Below are 8,959 nucleotides of genomic sequence, written 5' to 3' on the forward strand. Positions count from 1 at the left end.
CCTGTTTGGCCCTGTCCGGGGGTATCATCGGATGGGGCCACAGTGTCTCCTGACCACTCCTGTCTCAGCCTCCAGTATTTATAGTGCAGTAGTTTATGTGTGGGGGGGCTAGGGTCAGTTTGTTATATCTGGATTACTTCTCCTGTCTTATCCGGTGTCCTGTGTGAATTTAAGTATGCTCTCTCTAATTCTTTCTCTCTATCTTTCTCTCTCTCGGAGGACCTGAGCCGTAGGACCATGCCTCAGGACTACCTGGCACGATGACTCCTTGCTGTCCCCAGTCCACCTGGCCGTGCTGCTGCTCCAATTTCAACTGTTCTGCCTGCGGCTATGGAATCCTGACCTGTTCACCGGACGTGCTATCTGTCCCAGACCTATTATTTCACCATGCTGGTCATTTATGAACATTTGAACATCTTGGCCATGTTCTGTTATAATCTCCACCCGGCACTGCCAGAAGAGGACTGGCCACCTCTCATAGCCTGGTTCCTCTCTAGGTTTCTTCCTAGGTTTTGGCCTTTCTAGGGAGTTTTTCCTAGCCAACGTGCTTCAACACCTGCATTGCTTGCTGTTTGGGGTTTTATGCTGGGTTTCTGTACAGTACTTTGAGATATCAGCTGATGTACAAAGGGCTATATAAATAAATTTGATTTGAAAAATAAAATACATTTGATTTGATTTGATGTGCGTTAGTCAGTGTTAGTCAGTGTCATTCCAACAGTGTCTGTAATATGGCTCCTCCCGCCTACTTATTCAGTGACAGTGACAGGACAATAGTGTTGAGTCAAAGCCCTACTGTAGGAGAGCTCTGTCTGTCCTTTGTATGTAGCTAACCTAACAATCAAGCCCAGTGGGACAATCAACATACGGATCAGATTTGTCAACACAGTATTGTATAGTTTCTGGCTGGGATGAAGCAAGGAAGCACGGCAGAACAGAACACTACTTGTGCTGGCTAGTATTTATGCATGGAGACATTGTCATTGTCATTCTATCTGTTACCAACGTGGGGGAGACCTCACATTCCTGGTTGAGTGAATGTGTATATCCTAAAAGGCACCATGTTCCCAATTAGTGCACTACTTTTGTCCAGGGCCCATAGTGCACTCAACTGGGTACCATTTGGGTCTCAGACAATGTGTTTGTGTTGGACATGCTCTTTAAAACCTGTTGACGGGTGAGGGTTCCCTTTTGGGAACGACCCCTCCCACGTTCAGCTGGAACGTGGCGCATGGAACGCAAAAATATTCTTAGAAATATTTAACCTCCACACATTAACAAGTCCAATACCTCAAATGAAAGATAAACACCTTGTTCATCTACCCAGCATGTCAGATTTTTAAAGTGTTTTACGGCGAAAACACACCACATATTTATATTAGACCACCACCGAAACGAAGACAAGAGGCAGCCATTTTGTCCCAGAAAATATAAAATTATAAAAGCACGATTAAAAAATAAATAATTCACTAACCTTTTGAAAATCTTCATCAGATGACAGTAATAGGACATGTTACACAGTACATTTTTTTTTCAATAATATGCCATTTATATCCATAAATGTCCATTTACATTGAATTCATGTTCAGAAAATACTGAAAAATGTCCGCAGAAAATATAGATAGCGCCGCAAGATAACGTAAATAGACATCATAAACTTTGACTAAATATACATGTTCTACATATAGTTAGAAAGATACACTGCTTCTTAATGCAATCGCTTTGTTACATTTATTTTTAACGTTACCGAAATCGTTCACTATTCAATATTCTGAGACGGCGCTCAGACATAAGCAATATTTCTCCGCTATGTTGGAGTCAACAGAAACACACAATTTCAGCATAAATATTCCCTTACCTTTGATGGTCTTCGTTCAGAATGTACTGGAAGGGTTCATACTTACCCAAAACATTGTTTGGTTTCAAGTCTTGTGTCTTTGTATTAGCATCTGCTAACAATATCAGCTGAAATGCACCCAAAATGTCCTCTGGTCCCGAAAAGTTGCGCATCAAAACTTCAAAATGACATATTATATGTCGACTAAACAGGTCAAACTAAGTGCAGAATCAAGCTTTAGGATGTTGTACGTTCCGGAGTGCTGGAACAAAGGAATGAATGGGACCAATTCGCGCCCTAACGCACAGGTATTTTCTCGCGACACGCACTCAATTCACTCCCATAGGGCCAAAACTTGCGGGATTTGAACGATTAAACGCTCTACTAAATGAGGACATCTAGTGGAAGACATATAAAGTGTCCCCAGATCCATAGCTGGTTGGGAAGGGTGGGCGCGATCACGTCAAAGTTGCCCCAACTTTCATGATCCCAAAACTAGTTTGGAAGAATGCCTGCCCTGTGAGTTCTGCTATACTTACAGACATAATTCCAACGGTTTTAGAAGCTTTAGAGTGTTTTCTATCCAATAATAATTATTATATGCATATATTAGCAATTTTGGACAGATTTTTTTTCATGGGCACGCAATTCCTCCAAAGGGGGCAGTATTCTGCCTAGCCCTCAGAGGACCTGTTGCTAGCTAGGCAGTCTGGTCAATGGTCTCTGTGTATCACTGAAAAACAACAGGTGCCTGCATCAGATTTCACCTGATTCCTCCCCCTTTTGTGTGTATGCATAATGGCCTGAACCTTGGTAGGGAAAGACAGAACTATAATTGAGAACATAGTCCACAGTTAGTTGAACCTCTTTTAAGACTTTGAATGTGGTTTGAAATTAACAGCCATTGATATGTATCAACTCTACTCTTGAGGTGAGTGTGTCATTATTTGCAAATAACTTGTTCCTTCTTCATTCCTGTGAGATTCCCCTCATAACAGAACAAGAGCATTGCTACAGCAGAGGACACATGTCAGGTTGTCATAGAGGTGAATGAAGTTCCCTAGGCAGTACTCTGTCTCCTCAGAGAGAAGCTAAGAGCCAGTGGTGACTTGGGCTCAGTCAGAGAGATGTTCCCAGCCAGCATCCTCAGCCTGAATCAGTCTCAGATCCACAACAAGCACTATTCACTATCTCCTGAATAAACACACACACACACATAACCACACACACAGATAGCTCCTCCTGTCTTTCAGGCATACATTTTTAAAAACTCCCCCCGCCCTTGAAGTGTACACTCATTCACCCCCTTGATGATTAAAAAAGGGTTGCATTGATGTGCATAAAGTCTTGTCTACCATAAACCCAATGCTTTTAAAATCATGTAGGGTACGTGAACATGCACTTTTGTGGAGAATTGGAATGTGGTTTTAGACTGCCTGTAGCACCACATTTCCCCTCCTCTCCCTCCCTCTGTCAGCCAAGCCAGGTCTCAGCTCTCCGCAGCCCCCAAAATGTCCAGGGGGGCTTCAAAGATTAGCCCTGACAAGAGCAGTAGGGGGGAGTGGTCTAAGTTGAGCCACCCTTGTTTTAAGGAAACCATACACCAAATCAATAATTTTATTACATATTTAGGAAGAGGTCATATGGAAAAAGTGGTAAGAAAATGAATGTTTAAAGAAGTACAAAGGGCATGTTAGGTGTTAAGCCTGTGTTAAAAGATGCTTAAAATGATTCAAAGAAGAAAATTGATTGTGAATGTGTTGAATTGTGTTTGGGAAATAAAGATAGACATAGTTTAATAAATGTAGTGGTAATATTTCATTCAGTACAGAAATGTATAGGCGGTTTAACATACTCATACCCAGGTTATGTGTGCCAACGGGCCCACATTTTTTGGACAAGATATGTTTTTAAAACTGTAATGTTTACATGAATACTAATTATTTCCATTGATACACAACATCCTGATAATACGGTACCAGTCAAAAGTTTGATGCACCTACTCATTCAAGGGTTTTTCTTTGTTTGACTATTTTCTAGAATAATAGTGAAGACATCAAAACTATGAAATAACACATATGGAATCATGTAGTAACCAAAAAAGTGTTTGATATTTGATATTTTTCAAAGTAGCCACCCTTTGCCTTGATGACAGCTTTTGGCATTCTCTCAACCAGTTTCATGAAATAGTCACCTGGAATGCATTTCAATTAACAGGTGTGCCTTGATAAAAGTTAATTTGTGGAATTTCTTTCCTTCTTAATGTGTTTGAGCCAATCAGTTGTGTTGTGACAAGGTAGGGGTGGTATACATAATATAGCCCTATTTGGCAAAAGACAAAGTCCATATTATAGCAAGAACAGCTCAAATAAGCAAAGAGAAACAACAGCCCATAATTACTTTAAGACATGAAGGTCAGTCATTCTGGAACATTTCAAGAACTTTGAAAGTTTCTTCAAGTGCAGCTGCAAAAACCATCAAGCACTATGATGAAACTGGCTCTCATGAGGACCGCCACAGGAAAGGAAGACTCAAAGTTACCTCTGCTGCAGAGGATAGGTTCATTACAGTTTGCCAGCCTGTTTTTCAACAGAACAATGACCCAACAGACCTCCAGCTTTTTGACCAAGAAGGAGAGTGATGGAGTGCTAGATCAGATGACCTGGCCTCCACATTCACCTGACCTCAGCCCAATTGAGATAGTTTGGGATGTGTTGGATCGCAGAGTGATGGAAAAGCAGCCAACAATTGCTACGCATATGTGGCAACTCCTTAAAGACTCTTGGAAAAGCATTCCAGGTGAAGCTGGTTGAGAGAATGCCAAGAGTGTGCAAAGCTGTCATCAAGGAAAAGAGTGGCTACTTTGAAGAATCTCAAATACAAAACACTTTTTTTGGTTACTACATGATTCCAAATGTTTGACTGGTACTGAATATGTAGATATTTTTGTCAGAAATAATACTATAATAATACTACATTCCCTGACAGAGTGATGCTGAATGTAAAAAATGGCTCAATTTACCCAACTCTCCCCTATAAATATTTCAGCTATGTCGTGTTCTGTCTCTGACAGGTGGCAAGTGCTGATGACTGTGCTACTGGTATGAGCTGATCAAGAAGTTAAGACACAGTGCAGCGGAAGACAAACTCAGATCCGAACGCTGAGCAGAGTGCTGGAGCGCCTCGCCCGGGGGGTAACATGTGTCTGGACATTTAATCAATACATTCTGCCTTTTTTTTACAGGTAAAATCAAATAAACTAAATGATGGATATTATGGGGCACATATGCAAGGAAAAATTATGCTGTACTTTATCCCAACCTTTACATACTTTATAATGTTGGATTTTTGGGGGGAACGTCTGCTGAAGGAAGAAGTGGTAAAGATTCATTTTTAAGTATCAGGAAAAAAATTGTTCTAGAACTGGCCAAGTTTTTTATTTTTGTGTCTGGAGAAATGGAATGGAATATGAGAAGGATGTCACAAGAGCGATGTCACATCTGATAAGCTGTGACAAACTCTCTCACACATTATTATAGCACCATATAACCTTAATAAATATGAGGCGGTGGGTTTGTGTATCTTTCTCTGGTCATTGCTCCAAAGTTGGAATGACTTACTTTCAAAGTAAAAGTAGTTGGATGTACAAATGATGTGCTGAAATGTTATGGTCCAGAGGGTCAGAGTGACAACATTTAGACCTTTTAAGAGGTGCTGCCAGGTTGTATGGGTTTTCCCCATTGAATAGTACCTTATGTCAACTTAAAGTTAATCCTATCCTATTCTCCACACTGGTGTTAAAATCAGCAGCCACATGGAACGCAAAGTGTGACTGTTAACTGGCTCATTATGATGTGACCATGGCGAAAGGGTGTCTGTTGCCCCAGCAACGTGTTCATTAATTTAACAGTGTCAATATTAATGGTGTAGCTATTGGATGTTTTGAACTTTTGTGACCGTCACAGAAGTCTCTGACTCTTCATCCATCCACTTTTATATTTTGTGAAATATTTTATATATCTTTTTTAAAAGTGCTAACTCTGAAATAAGTAAAGCCTGATCTTCTATAGTTCTAAAAGTTGAGTCAAAAGCCAGTATGACTGAGAGCCTTGATGACAGTACGATTAAGTGATAATGCCCAAGAAACCAATGTTTGGAGGATATATTGGCATGGGTGTTGTTAGGCCTGAGATGAAGTCGAGGGCTGCCGAACCCTGTCAATATATCCTCCAAACACCAGCGTCGAAAGCATTATTACTTTTATACAAAGGGTTACCAAAATATTCAAATAACGATAGACATATTTTCATAAAAAAAATGTTATTTTGATGAATTTATTCATATTTCATCCTTCCACAAGATATAGTTCCGATACAAATCTATGATTGCTACCCCACCCGGCTGGTCTTTGGTTCTATTGCCAGAGACGCAACCCAGTCGTTTTGTTCTGTACCTATGGTCGTTCGTTCTAAATGTTCCATTGCCATACTGGCTTGCAACGTTGTTATCCCTTGCTTGCTAGCTAGCTAACTACGGCTAACTTACATTCACGTCAAAAAGTGCAGCCAGAATAACAGCAAAGTAGCTGCATTTGTATTCGTTTAAGCTGTTTCTAGTGACATTTTGTATACATCCATAACAATGAGCTAATGAGGAACGATTTCGCCTGGCAAAAAAAATGTGCTCACTCGTCAGGACACTGTTATTCAGAGGAGCTAGCCAACAACACAGCTAACACAATCACTTCAAACTGAAGCTGGAAAGACTGCAGACTAGCTGCACTTCATTTGGTTTGACCTTTTTTCAAATGACATTTATTTGTATATATCCATAAAAATTACGCCAGCTAATTCATGATTTCGACTGGCTAAAAAAACGCTGCCTGCCTGCCTGTCTTGTCCTGACTCCTGACTCCATTGCTATGGGACAGCTGGAGATTGAATTTGAATATTGAAACAATGTTGCAAATGTCGGAGAGACGGACAGCAATATTTAATACACCTGCAACAAGTCATAATGGACTATCTATATAACAACTAACAGTCTACATAGTATCTCAGGTCACACTGTAGCATCATAACCAAACTGGGCTAGTTGGCATTGCATCACAGTTCCACTTTTAGTTCCACTGTAAAACTCAGTCACCTCCCAGTAAGCAAAGTGACATCAAAATACCAAACTTTCCAATTAATTTGATATATGAAAGAGGAGCCAACTGATGATTGCAACATATTGCTCCCATCTGTCACGTGCACTTATGTTACCCTTTTCAAAACCTTTAAAACTGGCAACAATGATGTTCAAGGTAGTGATATGCAGTTTGCGAACAATTTGTTCTTTTTGAACTACTCTTTTTACTGACTCGAGTCATGATTGGTTTTTGTGAGTGACTCGTTCATGTTAGTCCTTTGTTTCACCTGCCGGTTGCAATAAGTCCTACAGCAGGATTTGATACACCCCCTTGGCTCAGGGGAAGGGTTGTTGTTAGCAGCACAAGAAGTCCAGTGCAATGTAGTCATGTGAGTAGCATGGAGACCATGGCTAAAGCTAAACAAACCCTGCTTGTTGTGTGTTGATAACTACCGTGACAAAGTCTGCCTGGACTCTGTTGTCTCTGTACTAAGACTGATGCAAGGCCCCAGTTACCCCCAATGCACCCAGCCAGGTGCAAGATATGTCACGAGAGTGTTTGGCCTCTGTTGAGGTACACAGGTCCCTTTACGTTTGGGCCTCCCTCTCTGTTTGTCTTCTCTCTCCCTTTCTGTAATGTGGGTCAGCCAAAAGGGCACACACACAGCTTTGTTTTTGTGAAAATGTATTCCCATTCAAAATCCTATTTTCCCTAACCATTAACCCTAACTCTAACCCTACCCTCAACATAACCCTAACCCTAATCTTAAACCCAATCCCCAAACCCCTAACCCAACTCCAAAACCTAAACGTAACCCTTATGCCTAAAATAGCATTTTAACAAATTCAGGACTTTTCAAAAGGTTTCTTGTTATCCTACCTTGAAATTCTGGTGATTTGTAGGAAAATATATATAATACACACACTGAACTTTGATGGTCTATTTGGCTCAAAGTTAAGCCAAATCCATGTTCTTTAATTTTGGTGCACATATATTAATTTTGGGAACGATGCTTAATTCTACTCTGCACCAGTAATTTGTCTCTCTCAGTAATTTCCATGGTGTCCAGACATTGTAATGCCTCCCTCAACTCTAGATGCTCTCATTAACAAAATAACAGATGTGTTGTCATTAGTTGAATTAGAAGTAGACAACTTTTAATTCAAGTAGCCGATAGGCGGGGGACCCACGACCTCTGGGGGGGGGGGGACATAAGCAATAAAATAAATGTTTAGAATTACCCCAAATTTGCTTTAAAACTGCACATGATTCTCTCTGGGGGGGGGGGGGGGGGGGCTTGCTTGGACCTTGCGGGGGGGCATGCAAATCTACACTATATGCCCCTGTGTTTTGTCATGTGGAAGGTCTACATGCGATACGTCGTCACTGTATATGAACGTATGCATTGAACTATCTGTCTTCTCAAGGGCTTCCCATGCTTTAGACGTGCCGTGTCCCCTTGAGTTCAGATGTGAAAACTGTTAAAACGTTTACCCAACAGCCGACCTACGGTCTACCCAAGTCTCTTTTTTTACACACAATAGTGGTATGTTTCCCTTTTATGATACTTGGAATTGGTCATCCCTAAGGTCAGAACCATGTGCAGATAACACATCATGAATGATCATCCCCCAGCCCAGCCCAGCCCACCCCCTTACATCTGTCTCTGGTAACACTTCAATACACTGGGAGTACCACAGCACCAAAGCTCACACTGTAATTCAGGATATATTTGCACACTATTGTCAACATTAAATATCACTCCAACTCTAATACACCCTACTAGACCTAGATGACACTGCCATTCTCCTCAATGACGTGGTAAAATGGTGAGTGACAGACGGATTGACTCCTTCACCAACATGTGACCAGTCCAGCTGATGACATAGAACGACCCCAGAGTCTCAGAGAGCATTTACATTTTGGTCATTTAGCGGACACTCTTATTCAGAGTGACTTACAGTAGTCAGTGCATACTGTACATTTTCATA

This window comes from Oncorhynchus mykiss, chromosome 4 (genome assembly GCF_057628025.1).
Source record: "Oncorhynchus mykiss isolate SJ-2025 chromosome 4, ASM5762802v1, whole genome shotgun sequence".
Lineage (NCBI taxonomy): Eukaryota > Metazoa > Chordata > Actinopteri > Salmoniformes > Salmonidae > Oncorhynchus > Oncorhynchus mykiss.